Source organism: Symphodus melops (genome assembly GCF_947650265.1).
Source record: "Symphodus melops genome assembly, chromosome: 16".
NCBI lineage: Eukaryota > Metazoa > Chordata > Actinopteri > Labriformes > Labridae > Symphodus > Symphodus melops.
Genome location: NC_136706.1, coordinates 16,414,456 through 16,431,467, shown reverse-complemented (window position 1 = coordinate 16,431,467; position 17,012 = coordinate 16,414,456). Strand labels below are relative to the sequence as shown.

The 17,012-nt window shown below is 40.7% G+C and overlaps 1 long non-coding RNA gene across 2 annotated transcripts; it reads left to right on the top strand.

The window, feature by feature from the left end:
* The first annotated feature begins 2,094 nt into the window (after window positions 1-2,094).
* LOC306836539 lies at window positions 2,095-11,366 on the top strand. 2 transcript variants are annotated; one of them, XR_013780793.1, is made up of 4 exons: window positions 2,095-2,191; window positions 5,066-5,137; window positions 10,755-10,967; window positions 11,074-11,366. It is a non-coding gene; the product is annotated as an uncharacterized lncRNA (long non-coding RNA). The 2 variants fall into 2 exon arrangements; XR_013780794.1 differs by lacking the exon at window positions 2,095-2,191 and adding an exon at window positions 2,286-2,331.
* Window positions 11,367-17,012: the final 5,646 nt, after the last annotated feature.

Here is a 17,012-nt window from a genome sequence, read left to right as displayed (position 1 = left end):
AAAACTTTTAAACAAAGACCAGCATGCTGTGAAACAGGATACAGAGGGGTATCTCCGGACGCCTCAGGTCGATGTGTGGAAAGAGAAAGAACAATGGGTGTCTTGGAGTTTTGTAACCTGGGCTTCATGGGAGGGGGTGCACCTTCGGTCTCCTCCAGTGAGAGGAGAGAGAGATTTTGCGTCCCCTTCTTTTCACATGTAGGTGTGAAGTATTGCAAAGGCTTCAGGTACTGTGAGTCCTCTAAAAACTCTTTGTTATCACTGTGAATACTCTAATCAGGCTTTCCAGAGGAAAATAGGCTGAAGTCATTTGTTTGCCTGTTCTCAACCTGGACGGCCCAACATAAATTTCTCATGCAAGGGACTCTAAGGCAAGCCAATAAAAAAAATGTCAATTCAATTTCATCTAAAACACATAAACCTTGTTGGAAAAGACCAATCAGGAATCAACTAGCACTGTTTTAGAAGTAAATAACATAAAGCCACTTAAAGGGGACATATTATGAAAATTCAACTTTTGCAGTGTTTTGAACACATATGAGGTAACTTGAGTGTCCTACGGCACACAAAATGTGAAATAAACCCATCCAGTCATTTGTTTGTGGTCTGTGTAAGTCAGGGGTGCTCACACTTTCTTGGCATGGGAGCTACTTACAAGATGACCAAGTCAAAATGATCTACCTAATGTAAACATGCAAAACATTTTATTTCGTTTATTAAGAATTTAGCTCTGTAACTGTATATTAATTGTTTGGTATAGACTATGGTGTGTGTGTGTGTGTGTGTGTGAGAGAGAGAGAGAGAGAGAGAGAGAGAGAGAGACAGAGAGACAGACAGACAGACAGACAGACAGACAGACACTTTGTAGCTGGGTCCTGGGCTGATAATGTGCTTACAGCTCCTGGACCTGACTCCACATGCATCTCAATGCTTCTTTCTCCTGTTCTTTCTCTCTCCTCTCCTCCGGTCCCTTCAACCGCTTCATCTCTCTCTCCTGTCTCATCCTCATCCTGAATTTTTAAAATCAAAAGTCCAAGTATACTACTGAGTCATGATTGCTATAACTGTAATGCCATGTTTAGTCACATTATTACACTGTAAAAAAAGATGGTAAAATTGACAGTAAAGTGCTGTAAGAACATGACAGCAAAAACATGTAAACAGGAAAACAACGAAACAATGTTCAATTGACTGAAATATTTTGTGAAATACAGAACTAAACCCAACTGTTAATTTTAAAGCAAAAATATGTGAACATAATCACATTTCTTTGTAGAATCTACATACTAATGTAACTTTAACTAAGAAAACCTGTAATACAAAAAACAATACAGTACAGTTAAAACTACAACATGAGAGTGTTAAAATAATGCTTATTTTTTGTCAAGTTATTTCTTTTTTACAGAAAGAAACTGTATAGCATTATCATTTGTATAATGCACATTGCAAACTACTTTAAAGGGAATATAAATAGGTTAGAGCTGTAAAATTGAAGGATTACAAATGGAGATTGTCATTGGGAGCCATGGGCCTGTGTTGTGTTGCATTGTTTAGATACAAAATGATAACTATACCAAATTCCCTTTCACTTTGTTTTATGCAAAAAACAACAACAACAAACAGCATACATCATTATAATTTCTTATTTTCATTACGTGATTTATTTATTTGAAAAACAGAACCTTATGGCAGGTCAGCTTTGACCATTTGTGATTCGTCACTCTTCATTTCATAAAATATATAAAGAGGCTTGTAGTTTATATTTTTTAACAATTTTGTCCCTAAGTGACAAAATATCTTAGAAGTGTTTCAAACATCACCACAGTGTTAAACTAAAATATTCCTGAATTACTGAATAACAATGTAAAAGACTGTATTTAAATTAAGTTTAATGTTGTCATCAATGTTGTTTTCTCCAGGTAAGTGCACCATAGATGGTTATGAAATTATGGCTAATAACATCCACTGTGGAAAAACAGTCTATGGGAAAAACATTTATATCATTGCACCACTGAACCATCGCGAGAGGATGCAGTACTCGCTTTTCAAAGTTTAACAGCCCGTGCCCAGCCTGGCATTTCATGCAGGTCTGTGTCTACTGCTCTGTGCGTCACGCCCTCGGCTCGTGCTGCTACAACTTGGAGCTGCGAAAGAAAAACCACACTTGGAGCTGCGATGACATGTAACACTTGTAAGTATAACATTGACGTTGTATAAAATTGTTCTGCTCAATTACTAAAGTCACCTGTAAGATAAATAAAATACTACCTCTGTTTGTGACCGCAGTTAAAACGCTGACTGGCGGGGCTAACTCGACTGGGCAGTTTTGAGGTAAAATTAGCTGATTCTTTGGCACCAAAACACACACACATAATGTAAATTGGTGCTGACTCTAAGCTAGCATTTTGTTATTCAGCGTGTTTGTTGCTAAAATCCATATGTTCGGATTTTTCATGGGGCTTTGCTTTGCAATTGTGCAATAGGTGTTCTTGTGTGTACAGCCAAGCTAGCAAGAGAAGTCGACGTTTTTTTTCTACGTGTATTTCGCGCTTACAGCAAGCGGGCATCGTGTGAGTTTTCATGGCGAACTTAACTGAGCTTTTTTTCTAGTGCTTTGTCGGGGTAGTGGTTATTAGAGGAAATAATTAAATATATGGTTTTGTGCCTCTGTAGGATTAGCTTTCGTTTTCACTGTAAAACACTATATTGTCCATTTTTTTCTCCATTAATCAAATTAGTAAGGGAGGGAAAAAGTGCCATTTTCTCCAACATTAGTCCATGTTATTTGTCAGTTTAGTTTGCTAAATATGATTACTTGCGGGTTTTGCAGCAAAACACTAGAGACAACGAGGGGCTACGTGCTCCATTGTAGAGTTCATAGAAATTAACCCTATTGTCTTTTCAAATGTGTTGATAGTGACTGCAAGCGGACGTTTTGTACCTATGCAGCTTTTAAAGCAAATTTTTATCGGGCTCACAATGTGCCGCGTCCCTCTGTTACCAATAGAGCGGTTGTTACAGATCTCAAATGTGCCATTTCTCTGTGTGACGCAATTTTCACACGGTGAATGAACTTGTCGCCCACTAAAAGGAGCATATAGTGGAGGGGCGACCTGTGACATGTCCAGTAACTGGTTGTAAAAATACCTTTACCGTATTTCCCGCCCTATAAGGTATTATAGGGCGCACCTTCAATGAATGACATATTTTAAAACTTTTTCCATATATAAGGCGCACCGCATTATAAGGCGCTACAGTAGAGGCTTGGGTATGCATCCATCGGACGGTGCTAGGCTAAAGCTAGCGCTAGCTCATCCTCTCGCTTCCTCCACTTCCGCACCATTGATTCGTTAATGTTAAACTCTCTCGCTGCTGCTCTATTCCCGTGTTCTACTGTGTGACTGATCGCCTTGAGTTTAAACTCTGCGTTGTAAGTGTCTCTTAATAGCCATTTCAGGGTCTTTACACAAACACAAATGGAAATAAAACGCCGTTTTATATATCCCAGCATGCATCGCGCAATACTTCTTCTACGGGGGAAAATTGAGTCGGCGGCTGCTTACCGGAGTTGCGAGACCTGTTGCGGCTTAATATTGTAGCGATTGTAGAGCCAATCGTGTGGTGTTGATGCCGCAAAGCATTATGGGTGTTTAGGACTTTGGTGTAAACCATGAGTGTTTTGTGTATTGCTATTCATCACTTTCTGCTGTTGACAATTATCATGTCAATGTTTAATGTTCTGCCTAAATAAATGCCCCCTGTTTGGGTCAGTGTGTGTGCTGACTGAGACTTATAGCTCGCCTTAAAGTCATTCTTCCACGCAGCACGCCACAATATATATCCATATATAAGGCGCACCGGATTAAAAGGCGCACTGCCAGCTTTTGAAAAAATTTAAGGTTTTTAGGTGCGCCTTATAGAGCGGAAAATACGGTACTGTGAAATCGTCATTCACTGCTCATATGTCCAGGAAACATAGAGCATGCTCCATTGAAAGCATAAGTGACATATTCAGAAAAAACATTTCTCAGTCTTCTGTTGTCGGTGCATGTAAAGATGCTACCCAGAGTCCAAACGAAACACCGATGAATGAAAACACTGATCTGCCACAGAACTTCAGTGAGACCTTTCTTAGGAATGTGTGTTTATTTTACTTAAAACTGCAAGGGCAGCTCCTTCTTCCAGCTTCAACAGTTCAGACAATTGTTGAAGAGTTACAAAACGTCCATGAAATAGGACAGGATTACACACTAAAAACACTACATTCACTTCTAAAAAATGACATGTGCCTAGCTGATGATGCTATTGTTAAAATCTGTGATTGTGTGAAAGATTCAGTTCTTTTCTCTGTCAGTCATCAGGGACCAATGAGAACTACATATTCAAGAGCCCAGACATTCAAAAAGATGTTTAAATACATAGAGCCTCAAAAAATACTGTTGGGAACTGATGAAAATATGACACCACGGTTTGCCTACTATGTGCCAGTTAAAGATACACTAAAAAACCTACTGGAATCGGATATGTGGAAGAATTCTGTGTCACAACAGTCTTGTGAAAATGATTCAGATGTTTTTGGAGACATAACTGATGGACACATTTTTAAGTCCAACCCTTTTTTCAGTGAAAATCCTGGATCTCTTAAGCTAATCCTATACCAGGATGCTTTTGAGGTGGGCAACCCCCTTGGATCCTCTAAGAAAAAACACAAAGTTCTGGCTGTCTATCTCTCTGCTGCAAACTTACCTGTCCATGTGCGTTCCAGTACTGATCACATGTCCATGGTTTTGTTGTGTGTAGAGAGTGACCTGAAACGTTTTGGATGTTCAAAGGTTTTTTCAGAGGTTTTGGTGGATTTAAAAGACTTGGAGGAAAACGGAATAACTGTTGGGGTGGAACTGTCAAAGGGGCTCTATACTGTATTGCTGGTGATAATTTGGGTTCACATGCCATTGGGGGGTTCACTGAAAACTTCAGTCATTCTCAGTACTTTTGTAGATATTGTGAAATCACAAGACAAGAGTTTGAGAGTAATGAGTAATGAGACAATTTCTGTGGTCCACAGCGCACCCCTGAAAGCTATAATTCTGCTGTTGGTGACCTAGGAGAAGACAGCCAAGTTGTCAGAGGCATCAAGGTAAACTCTGTTTTCAATGCTCTTAAATCTTTTCATGTTTGCCAGCCCGGTCTTCCACCTTGTTTAGGCCATGATATATTTGAGGGCATCTTATCCTATGATGTGGCCCTGTGCTTAAAGTATTTTATTAAGGAAAAGAAATGGTTTACATATTCACTTTTGAACCGACGGATTAGGCAGTTCAAGTACAAAGGAAATGATGCTCTTACAAAGCCGTGTGCTGTCAACTCTGATGCCACCAAGCTTTCAGGTCAGGCCATCCAGAACTGGAATTTCTTAAGGTTGCTGCCCATATTAATTGGCGACAAAATTGAAAATGCGGAAGATGATGTGTGGCAGTTAACGCTCCAGCTTAAAGATATTGTTGAAATGATTTGTGCTCAAAAGATTTCATTGTCACAAGTAGCCTATCTTGACGTTCTAATCCAAGAATATTTGGAGTCAAGAAAATGCTTATTTCCTGAAAATCCACTAACACCAAAACATAATTTCTTGCGGCACTATCCAGGCCTAATATTGAAGTTTAGCCCTTTTAATCAGTGTGGACGATGCGTTTTGAAAGTAAACATTCCTACTTTAAGAGAGGAGGATCGACGTCCTGACGTACTACGGTGAGCGTATTGCATCACTTCCTGTTGTGTCTCGCTCTATCGCTACTACCGATCGATAGCTCAGTAGCTAAAGCTAGATTGTTTATCCTGTGTATTTTCTTACATTTGTCTCCATTCACTGCACACTCTAAGTAATCGAAATAATCACCAAGCACCCCTGCTAGCTATCTATAGATCTTTTGTTTGCGTTAAACTACGTACTCTCAGGCTAACTTAGCAGTTAGCTTCTCCTACTATGGCTTCTCTCCCTGCCTCTCTCTCTCCTGCTCTCTCTTGTTCTGTGTGCCAGATGTCTAGTTACTCCTCGTCCTCCTTTACTGATAAAGGTATCTGTATTAAATGTAGTTTATTTATAGCTTGGAGGCAAGGGTGTCTGAGTTAGAGAGCAGGCTCCGCACCTTTGAGTCAGAGTCACAGTCATCTTACGCAGCAGCAGTTAGCCAGCCACCTGTAGCCGGTGCGGGCCGACATAGTGTTAAATCTCCCCCGATAGCTCCCGAGCAGCCAGGAGGCAGTGGCTGGGTTACTGTCCGAGGGAGGCATAGTAAGAAAACGAGGCTCACGGCTCCCCACCAACCACTTCATGTTTCAAACTCATTTTCCCCACTCAGCGACGCACCCGCTGAGACAAAAACTCTGATAATTGGAGACTCCATAGTCAGAAACGTGAAGTTAGTGAAGTCAGCGGGCATAGTTAGATGTATACCCGGGGCCAGAGCGGGCGACATCATGGCTCACTTAAAGCTGCTGACAAAGGCTAAACGTAGATTTGATAAAATTGTAATTCATGTCGGCACAAATCACTCCCGACTTCGCCAGTCGGAAATTACTAAAGTTAATGTGGAGTCGGTGTGTAGTTTTGCTAAGACAATGTCGGACTCCGTAGTTTTCTCTGGTCCTCTCCCTAATTTGACCAGTGATGACATGTATAGCTGCATGTCTTCATTCAACCGCTGGCTATCGAGGTGGTGTCCAGCAAACGATGTGGGCTTCATAGATAACTGGCAGTCCTTTTGGGGAAAGCCTGGTCTGCTAGCTAGAGATGGCATCCATCCTACTCTGGTTGGTGCAGCTCTATTATCTAGAAACGTAGCAGAGTTTATTAGTCCCAAACCCTGACAACTCATCAGAGTTCAGACCAGGATTCAGAGCTGCAGTCTTACACACTTCTCTGCGCTTCCTTTAGATCTGTTTACCTGCCACTATAGCTGTCCTTGTGACTGTAAATCTAACTGTAACTCAGTTAGATCTTCTTATAGCTGTAACCCTACTTATACTATAGATACTGTGTCTGTTGTCCGCCCCCTGTCATAGGCAATTCCAGCCTCAATAAAAGAGGCGTAAATCATAACAATTTAGTCAAAATCAAAACTACAAATACGATTTGGCAAAAAAATCAAACAATTAAATGCGGCTTACTAAACATTAGATCCCTAGCATCTAAATCCCTCCTGGTAAATGAGCTAATATCAGAGAATCATATTGACTTACTTTGCTTAACTGAAACCTGGCTTTCTCAGGATGAATATGTTAGTTTAAATGAATCCACCCCTCCCAGTCATTTGAATGCTCATATAGCTCGAGACACTGGTCGAGTCTTGCGCTCAGTCTTTCACATCCAGTCTCTAGAACTTTTCAGCCAGTTCTAATTGTTATAGTTTACCGCCCTCCTGGCCCATATTCAGAATTTCTATCTGAATTTGCAGAATTTCTATCACACATAGTTCTTAGCAGTGATAGAATAATTGTTGTAGGTGATTTCAATATCCATGTGGATGTTGTTAATGACAGTCTTAGCACGGCTTTCATGTCTCTATTGAACTCTATTGGCTTCACCCAGGGTGTAAACAAACCTACTCATCGATTTAACCACACCCTGGATCTTGTTTTAGCCTATGGTATTGAACTTAATAGTTTGTCGGTTTGTCTGGAAAATTCTCTGATATCAGACCATTTCTTAATAACTTTTGATTTCTTTTTACCAACCTTAACTCCTCTTAATAAAAAAGTGCTCTCTAGAAATGTAAATGATAATGCTGTAGCTAAATTTAAGGAAGCTATTTCAGCTGCCTTTGTTTCAGTTCCATCCCCTAACCTAGTTGAAAACTCCTATAATCACTTTAGTCCCTCTCAGTTAGATCAGTTTGTAGATAGTGCAGTGGATTCACTTAGAGTTACTCTGGATTCAATCGCCCCCCTAAAACAGAAGCCAATCAAACGACAGAGATCAGCTCCATGGTACAATTTAGAAACCCGTACTCTAAAACTAACGTCACGTAAATGTGAAAGAATTTGGCGCTCCACCAAAACGATAGAATCTCGTTTAATTTGGCAAGATAGTCGTAATAGATATATGAAAGCTCTACGGCAGGCCCGCACTGCCTATTACTAGTCTCTTATTGAAGAAAATAAAAACAACCCTAGATACCTCTTCAGCACTGTAGCCAGGCTGACAGAGAGTCATAGTTCATTTGAGCCATCTATTCCTTTAGCCCTTAGCAGTAATGATTTCAGCTTTTTTAATGATAAAATTCTAAACATTAGAGACAAAATTAGCAACTTACTACCTTTACTTAGTGCAGATTCCTCCTATATTTTCGATTCGGCAGAAACGGTTCCAAATTCTGATACTAACCTCGACTGTTTTTTTCCAATTAACCTCGCAGAACTAAATTCGATTATTTCTGCGTCTAAACCATCAACTTGTCTTTTAGATCCAATCCCAACCAAGTTGTTTAAGGAAGTCTTTCCTCTAGTTAGCAGCTCCATACTAGATATGATCAATTTATCTTTAGCAGCAGGTTATGTACCCCAGTCATTTAAAGTAGCTGTAATTAAACCGCTCCTTAAAAAGCCTACTCTTGATTCAGGAACTCTAGCTAACTATAGACCTATATCTAACCTTCCATTTATCTCCAAGATCTTGGAGAAAGTGGTAGCTAATCAGTTGTGAGATTTTCTCCACAACTACAGCTTGTTTGAGGAGTTCCAGTCGGGATTTAGAGTTTACCATAGCACTGAGACTGCACTTGTTAGAGTAACAAATGATCTTCTGTTAGCCTCAGACAGGGGACTTCTATCTGTGCTTGTCCTGTTAGATCTTAGTGCTGCTTTCGATACAATTGACCATCAGATTCTGTTACAGAGACTAGAACAATTGCTTGGAATTACAGGGACTGCTTTAAGTTGGTTTAGATCCTATTTATCAGACAGATCTCAGTTTGTGCATGTTCATGATGAGTCCTCTATGCACACCAAAGTTAGCTGTGGAGTGCCTCAAGGATCAGTGCTTGGTCCGATTCTATTTACATTATATATGCTTCCTCTAGGTAGTATTATGAGGAAACACTCCATGAACTTTCATTGCTATGCAGACGATACTCAGCTCTACATAGCAATGAAGCCAGAAGATACCAACCAGCTTCGTAAACTAGAAGCCTGCCTCAAGGACATTAGGTCCTGGATGACTAGGAATTTCTTACTGCTTAACTCAGACAAAACTGAAGTTATAGTGATTGGACCTAAGAACCTTAGAGAGACTTTCTCTGCCGATATGACGGCCCTTAGTAGTATTAGCGTAGCCTCTAGCACCACTGTTAGGAACCTAGGAGTTCTATTTGATCAGGATATGTCCTTTGATTCATACATTAAACAAATTTCAAGGACAGCTTATTTTCACCTTCGTAATATCTCTAAGATTAGGCAGATCCTGTCACAAAATGATGCTGAAAAATTAGTTCATGCATTTGTTACCTCCAGGTTGGATTACTGTAATTCTATTTTAGCAGGGTGCTATGGTAAATCTCTAAAGGCCCTTCAACTCGTCCAAAACGCTGCAGCTCGTGTTCTGACTAGAACTAGAAAAAGGGACCACATTACTCCTGTATTGGCTTCTCTCCATTGGCTCCCTATAAAATCTAGAATATAATTTAAAATCCTTCTGCTCACCTACAAAGTTCTAAACGGTCAGGCACCATCCTATCTTAAAGAGTTAATTGTACCGTACTATCCGACAAGAACATTACGTTCCCAGAATGCAGGCCTGCTCGTGGTGCCCATAGTCTCTAAAAGTACTATGGGAGGTAGAGCCTTTAGTTATCAGGCACTGCTCCTTTGGAATCGTCTACCAGTCGGGGTCCGGGAGGCAGACACACTAGGTACTTTTAAGAATAGACTTAAAACTTTTCTTTTTGATAAATCTTATAGTTAGGGCTGGCTTAGGACCAGCTCATAGTTATGCTGCTATAGGCCTAGACTATCGGGGGAACTGGCACCAGGATCTCTTATCTCTCTTTCCCTCTTTCTCTCCCAGCTTTCTTATCTTATAGTAATAAGATATGTCTATAGTGACAAGCAGTAGCTTGTCACTATCTTTGTATTCTAACCTCTCCTCTTGAGCTCTCTTAGGTTCCTTGGGACTGTTGGTGAGGATGGCCTGCCCAAACAACCCCCCCCCCCCCCCACGGATGGCTTTTCAGAGCACAATACTAGTGTTTCCACAGAAATACAGTACAAAGGTACATCATATAGAAAAGGGAATTTCCTTGTATCAAAAAACAATGAGTCCATGGAGTTCGGAGAACTTCTGATCGTTTTGATTCAAAATGATGCAGCTGTGTATTTTGTGGTGGATATACATAAAGCTGACTATCATCTGTACTCAGTGACAAAACACAGTGCAAGATTGCAGTGTGTTAACATAGACAACTTAACAGATTTTTATCCGTTACCATCATCATTATTAACGGACACAAAGTCATTCCACTAAAACATAGTGTGTTGTCAAAATAAGCACTGTCTTGACTTATTTGGTGGGGAAATCACGATAAAAATGCACGCATGTTGAGACAAAATAACAATAGTCGGGAAAAAAAAGAAGTTATATCAGTTTGCTCCTTATAGGTTTCTTTTTTATATACAGAATGTGTTACCTGACTCAATGATTAATTACTTGTCTTCTTTTACTTGCTATCTTGCGATATTAAATAATTTTTTCTTGCCTGCAGAAATTATGGACTTGGAGCAAACGTTTATACGCAGCGCTATCAATGAGGTCTTACATGACCTTCCAGAGATGACAAAAGACATTCTAGAGGAGACCTTGCAATCCCTTGGTGTGGAGACGTATGATGATTTTCAGTTCATCGAGGAAGCAGATTTACTGTCGGCATTGAGGCCAATACAAGCCAGAAAAGTCCTTGCAGCTTGGAAGCTGAGATGTAAGTCAAGTTTTGCAGTGCATGAAGCAAGCCCTTTCTAAAGTAGCCCGCTTGAAACATAAACATTTGCATTGTGTAACAAATAACACTGTTTGTGTTTTTACAGGCCAGACTCCTGAAACAAGCAGCTAATCGGTTTGTGGCTCTCCGGGACCTCCCACATCTTTGCCTTCAGGTTCACCCCTAAGTTCAACCTCAACCTCTTCAAACAGCTGTCCAAGCCCCGACATAGACTGGGTAAATAACTTTATCATACCATGGGACAAGTTCTCAGAGGAACTGATGCAGTCACTAGAAAGAGGAAAACGACCAAGTCCACGACTAAGCAGGGAGATGGTCCGAATTGTGGTCCGTGAGATGATGCAAAAAAAGTCTTGCATACGTAATAAGCACACTACTGCTGTTGCTCAAAAGATGGTGGCAAAATATCCGAAATCTCTACACGATGTCATAGAAGGTGACGTGAGTGGGCCAGGGTATCATTCTCTTGCCAAGCAAATGCAAAATAGGATCGAGAATGTGAGGCGATCTACTACTCCGAAAATAAGAAAACGAAAGCATCGCACTGAAGATTCAGATACGGAAGAAGTTGATCCAGAGCAGAGAGCAGCAATCCGGGATACATATGGGTGTATTAAATGGCATGTGAAATTCTTGCCCCTTGGAGAGACCCTGGAGACTCAGCAGGAGAAGAAAGAGAAATTGAAGAGGATGTCTCAGCAAACTGATGCAAATACAGAAGAAGTCAAACGTCTGATGAAGATGACTTTCTACACACAACGTAAACAAGTCAACGAGGGGAAAAATCTGAAATACCTCCTTGAAGAGTGGCCATTTTGGTTCAATGAACTTGGCATGACTGTTCACTTTCAGGAACTTACCGGAATCAGGCTCAAAGAAACCTTCACGCGGAATGTAGATCTGAAGGGGAAACGGCTCCTGAATTACATGAATACGGTCTGTGTCACCAAGAGCAAAAGGTTCCTTCAGTCTCTCACAAAGGTAAAAATAATGAGGGGAGAGCTGAATGGTTGCTCTGAAGATGTGAAGGAGATGGTGCTGCTTCTCCTGTCCTACTTTGATGAGAAGGAAGATGCAATGTTCTATCATGTGGAGGACACATGCCTGGCAGTAGAGGTACAGATGGGTCAAATTCCCTTGACCCCCACCATTTCTTTCTTCCTATCATTATCTCTCTTGCATCTGACATTACACTTTTTATCTTTCTTTTTTCCTTATCTATTTGAAGATAAATGTATTTTGCACAGTGTTGTTGTGTAAGAATATTAGTCAAGTGGCCTTAAATTTTGTGTACTTACTGTAAGAAAATTAACCGTGACTGTTGAGAAGCATATATGCTCAATGTTTTCTGAAAGTGTTGAGTAATGCCAGCCTGGCTACATTTTGTTTGAACATTTTTTTTAAATTATTATTATTTTTGTATTTAGGAAGATCCTGCTTTTCTTCAAGACAGTTCATGCTGAGTGTGGATCAAAACATCGTATGTGACAACATCCCCTTCTTCATCTCTGCCCTGTGCATGCTGTTTGGAAACTATTATTGCTTTAACATCCATTACCCTACAGCGCTGGCATCAACCCTGGAGTTTCTGCAGAGGTAAGTCATTTATGATTGACAGATTTTACTAATGTGAACGGATATGAATCTTAAATTACTGCAGTAGTAACTCAGGTTTAGATGACTTGTTAATTACCGTAAATTCCGTACTATTGAGCGCACCTGGATATAAGCCGCACCGGCTAAAAATAAGTAAATAAATGTATTTGTACATATATAAGCCGCACTTGATTATAAGCCGCAGGTGTCCACGCTATAACAAGAGCTATTTACACAGACGTAGGCTACCGGTAACATCCGCAAATACTGTAGCGTCCGTACAGACGTTAAAGGACGACGAGAGCGTTCAAATAATAACTTAATAACCCGATCACTGTCGGCCGTGACCACGCCGTTTACAGCAGAGAGCAACACATAACTTGCCGTAACAATCCAACTCTCTCCCCAGCGTTCTCTCATACAGCCACTCAACACGTTCTCGCTGGTGCATTCACTGACTCTCCACATAATCGGAATTATGAACACATTATCAACTACTGACTTTACAACATGAACCGTTACAATACGAAGCCTAGCCGACGGTGTCTGTAACACGGCTGATGAAAAAGATGACCGTAATATATTTCACAAGAAAAAGTCCATCCATTCACTGCCTCAGAATGACTTCATTACTCACTTCCTCAGTCTCTGTTGTCGCTGTCAGTGTCATCTTAACGTGCAGCAGCTCTGTTAGCTTCTTTGACAGCCGGGTCGATCGCCTTTAACTTGAAAGCTGCATCATATGTATTTCTCCGTGTGTTTTCCATGATGAGGGTGCGTGCATGAAGCGCAAAATGACTGATATTAAGATCCGACGTGACGAAGTCAAATGTTTTTGCGGCAGAAGCTCATTGTCCCCCATAAAAAATCCATGCATTAGCCGCACCGGAGTAGAAGCCGCAGTGCTCGAAGTGTGAGAAAAAAGTAGCGGCTTATAGTCCGGAATTTACGGTACTGTTTTGAGAGTAGCTAATCCTTAAATGATATCTTGCAAACAGTTATATTTGTCAATGAAGCTATTTCATGAATACATTTGTCTGTTTTTCTCATATTTCCATAGATGTTTTTTCTCCATCAACCCAGAGAAGGGCACTAAAGTGGAGAAGACGAGTCGAGAAGACTATCATGTAACGAAATATGTTACATTATAAAAAGGTAAAGAGTAGTGGTAAAAGACATTGCATCATATGTCATCACATATACTAAAGCACATCATACTAAAGTCATATCTGTTATCATTAATTACTTGAAGTCTATGTGCATTTACATGAACATTGATGTAAATAATGTGTGAGAGTATGTGTTTCTGTGTATTACTGTGAAGTTGGTAAATTAATCTGTTTCATTAAGGTTTTTTTGTTTGGACCTTTTCTCTGGTTCTTTTCTTGTTCTACCTATTTAAAAATATAGTGTATCTCATTGTAATTGATTGTTTTTTATTATCCTCATTTTAGACAAAAGGAAGAAGAAGGATGGCTGATACAGAGGGCCCCAGAATTCTGCGTTCAATTATCCAGGGTCCAAAATGTAACTTTTTGACTCATAGAGGGCCCTGAATCCCTTACCCCATCACTTTCAATCAGCCAAACATATTTTTTACTGGCCGAAATAACAAATTGTGTGTTTGTGTCACATACACATCTGCTACAGTAAATTTGATAGAGAAAGCATTATGTTCTGTTGAATCGAGCACAGATTTATGTCACAGATTAAATTTTTATCAGAGCAGGAAATTGAGAAATGAAGTATCACGTAAGTTCCGACAGGTCACGGAGTCACGCTTTAATATTGTGCTAGAATTTATGGCAGCTGATCTCCCTCAAGCCTAATCAGCTGATGGCCAGCTGATCTACTGAAAGCATCCTATTGGCTAAATATTTCTTACGCTGCCTTATAAAAAGAACTGCACTCGCAACTCTGTTGCTATCTCATTTCCGGTCACCGCTCCGCCGTCCACAGGGGCTCGTCTCCCGGACTTCCAATTCTCCAGTCCTGAAGGGACTCCAATCCTGTCAGTGTAGCCAGCCTCCAGCGATGTCACTTGCCGGCATGAACTCCAGGATCCAGGCCCTTGAATCCACTCCATCTTTTACCTCAACCTCGAGGCCGAATCGGCCGGCAAAGTCACGGTTCGATGACGTCACTCCCGCACATTGGATGACGTCATGAATTTCTCACTGAAACCTGGCTGCCCCCGGGTGACGTCAGTGCTATTTCTGAAATTCTCCCCTCTGAATTTGATAACATATTAATTCGTGGTGACTTTAACATCCATGTGTGCTGCTCCTCCTCTGATCCACTTGCAAATAATTTTAGTTCTTTACTAGAATCTTTGGATTTTACACAGTCTGTATCCTGTCCTACACATCGGCTAGGCCACACATTAGATTTAGTCATTTCCTATGGGGTGACTGTGTCTACATGTGAGGATGAAGATTTCCCCCTGTCTGAACACTCTCTCATATGATTTGAAATCTTTGCTGCACCACCTGCACTTCCAACCACTGCCCCTCTAAGTCGCATCTTTATCCCCTCAACCATCAATGACTTTGCTGCTGCCTTTTCTGCCTTGGATTTATGCTCTAGTGCCATACGGACATCTCCTCTGTGTCCAGACCTTTTAATTTCTTCTTTCAACTCCATGTGCTCTGAAATTCTGAACTCTGTTGCCCCCTTCAAAGTAAAATCAAAAAAGGGTGCTTCTGACACTACTCAAACCCTGAGGCGTCAGTAAAGGCGGGCTGACAGTTAGGTCCAAAACTGACACCCGCAGCACATTAGTTGTCTAGGTTAGCTGCGTCTGCAATAGATTCAAATCAAAAACACAGAGACATCAGTTCAGGTTGTAATACTTGCAAGAAGAGAAGTCAGAGACAACACATTTACAATCTCCAAACCTTCTCTGCTGTCTCTTTCTCCGTCCTTTCTTTTTATTGAGAGGATACGCCCTGAGTACAAAGTAAGAGCGAGCATAAAGGAAGGGGTAAGCGTGGGGCTGCTCTTACTAACTGATAGATAGATAGATAGATAGATAGATAGATAGATAGATAGATAGATAGATAGATAGATAGATAGATAGATAGATAGATACTTTATTGATCCCGAAGGAAATTCAAGTGATCCCGAAGGAAATTCAAGTTGCTATACAATACATTGTTGCTATGTGTGTATGATAGTTATGAAAGTTGTGTGAGTGCAGTTGTAGCCGAGTAAATATTTTTGTTTTAAAATATTTTCCTATTTAATGTTTATGAACATTCCCAAAACATGCTTAGAACTGTTCAATCACTTTTCCTGTGTTTTTATTTACATGGAGAGTGCTGTTTGTAAATAGGTTAATTGGTTCCGCATTACCTGTTGTAGGGGGGGATTATTTTATGGGACACAAGAACGCATATGTGCGTTGAAGCTGCGCGTTCCTGCCATAAGAGGGACGGCTTTTGTACCGGTAAGACGTGTGAGATGCTCTCTTCCATTGTTTAAGCTAGCGAGTATAAAAAGCTGTTTAATCTGTTTTAAACTGTACAAAGATGTAACGTGAACTTATTGTAAGTTTGTTTATGACTTTTGAAGTTAGTTTTGTCCGATGGAAGTGACGGTAAACTACGATAAAAACGTCGGACATTTTGCCTCATTTGCATATTTTCACTCGCTGCAGGGAGAGAGACCTTACTGCTGTCTGTGTGTACGTGTGACACGTGCCCTCTTGCTACGTTACAGGTGTGTTATAATGTATTTTTGTGGATTTAATGTTCAATATTGCACTTTGAAAGATAAGAGGGACGGCTTTTGTACCGGGAGAGAGACCTTACTGCTGTCTGTGTGTACGTGTGACATGTGCCCTCTTGCTACATTACAGAGAATAAACGTGTTGATCCTGATGCCTGCCTGAGTGTTTGCCTTCGTGAAAGCCAGCGTCCATCTTAAGTCTGCTACACAGTCTTCTTTGTGCATGTTCCATCTGGGTTGAGATACATGCTTGCAGTTTTATCAGCTTGCGAAGTCATGACAGCAGGACGTTGGGCGCAGTGGCGCCACACAGTCACTCTGCCTGAAGTCCTGAAACAATTTCTGCAATAAACACAACACTGGAAAAGTGTTCTCCTCTGCACATTGTTATGGAAAATTTTACTCCATGTGTACTACGAAGGTCTCATACAATCTGTCATATAAAATGTATCTGAAATGTCTTAGAATACTACATGCACAGCATATTGGGTGTTTTGTTTCCCATCATTTCGTTCCCTCTATTCTGTTTCTCACACTCTGTACATGTGGGAAGAGTCACCCAGGCTCTTTCTCACTGGACTCCATCTCCTTCTCAGCCTTGGGAGATGGTAAATAGTCATGTAGTCTCTTTTCTCACACTAGGGGATAGATTGTGCCCTGCCAGGTGGGCAGTGGCTCTATGTGGCGTGATGGGGGAGT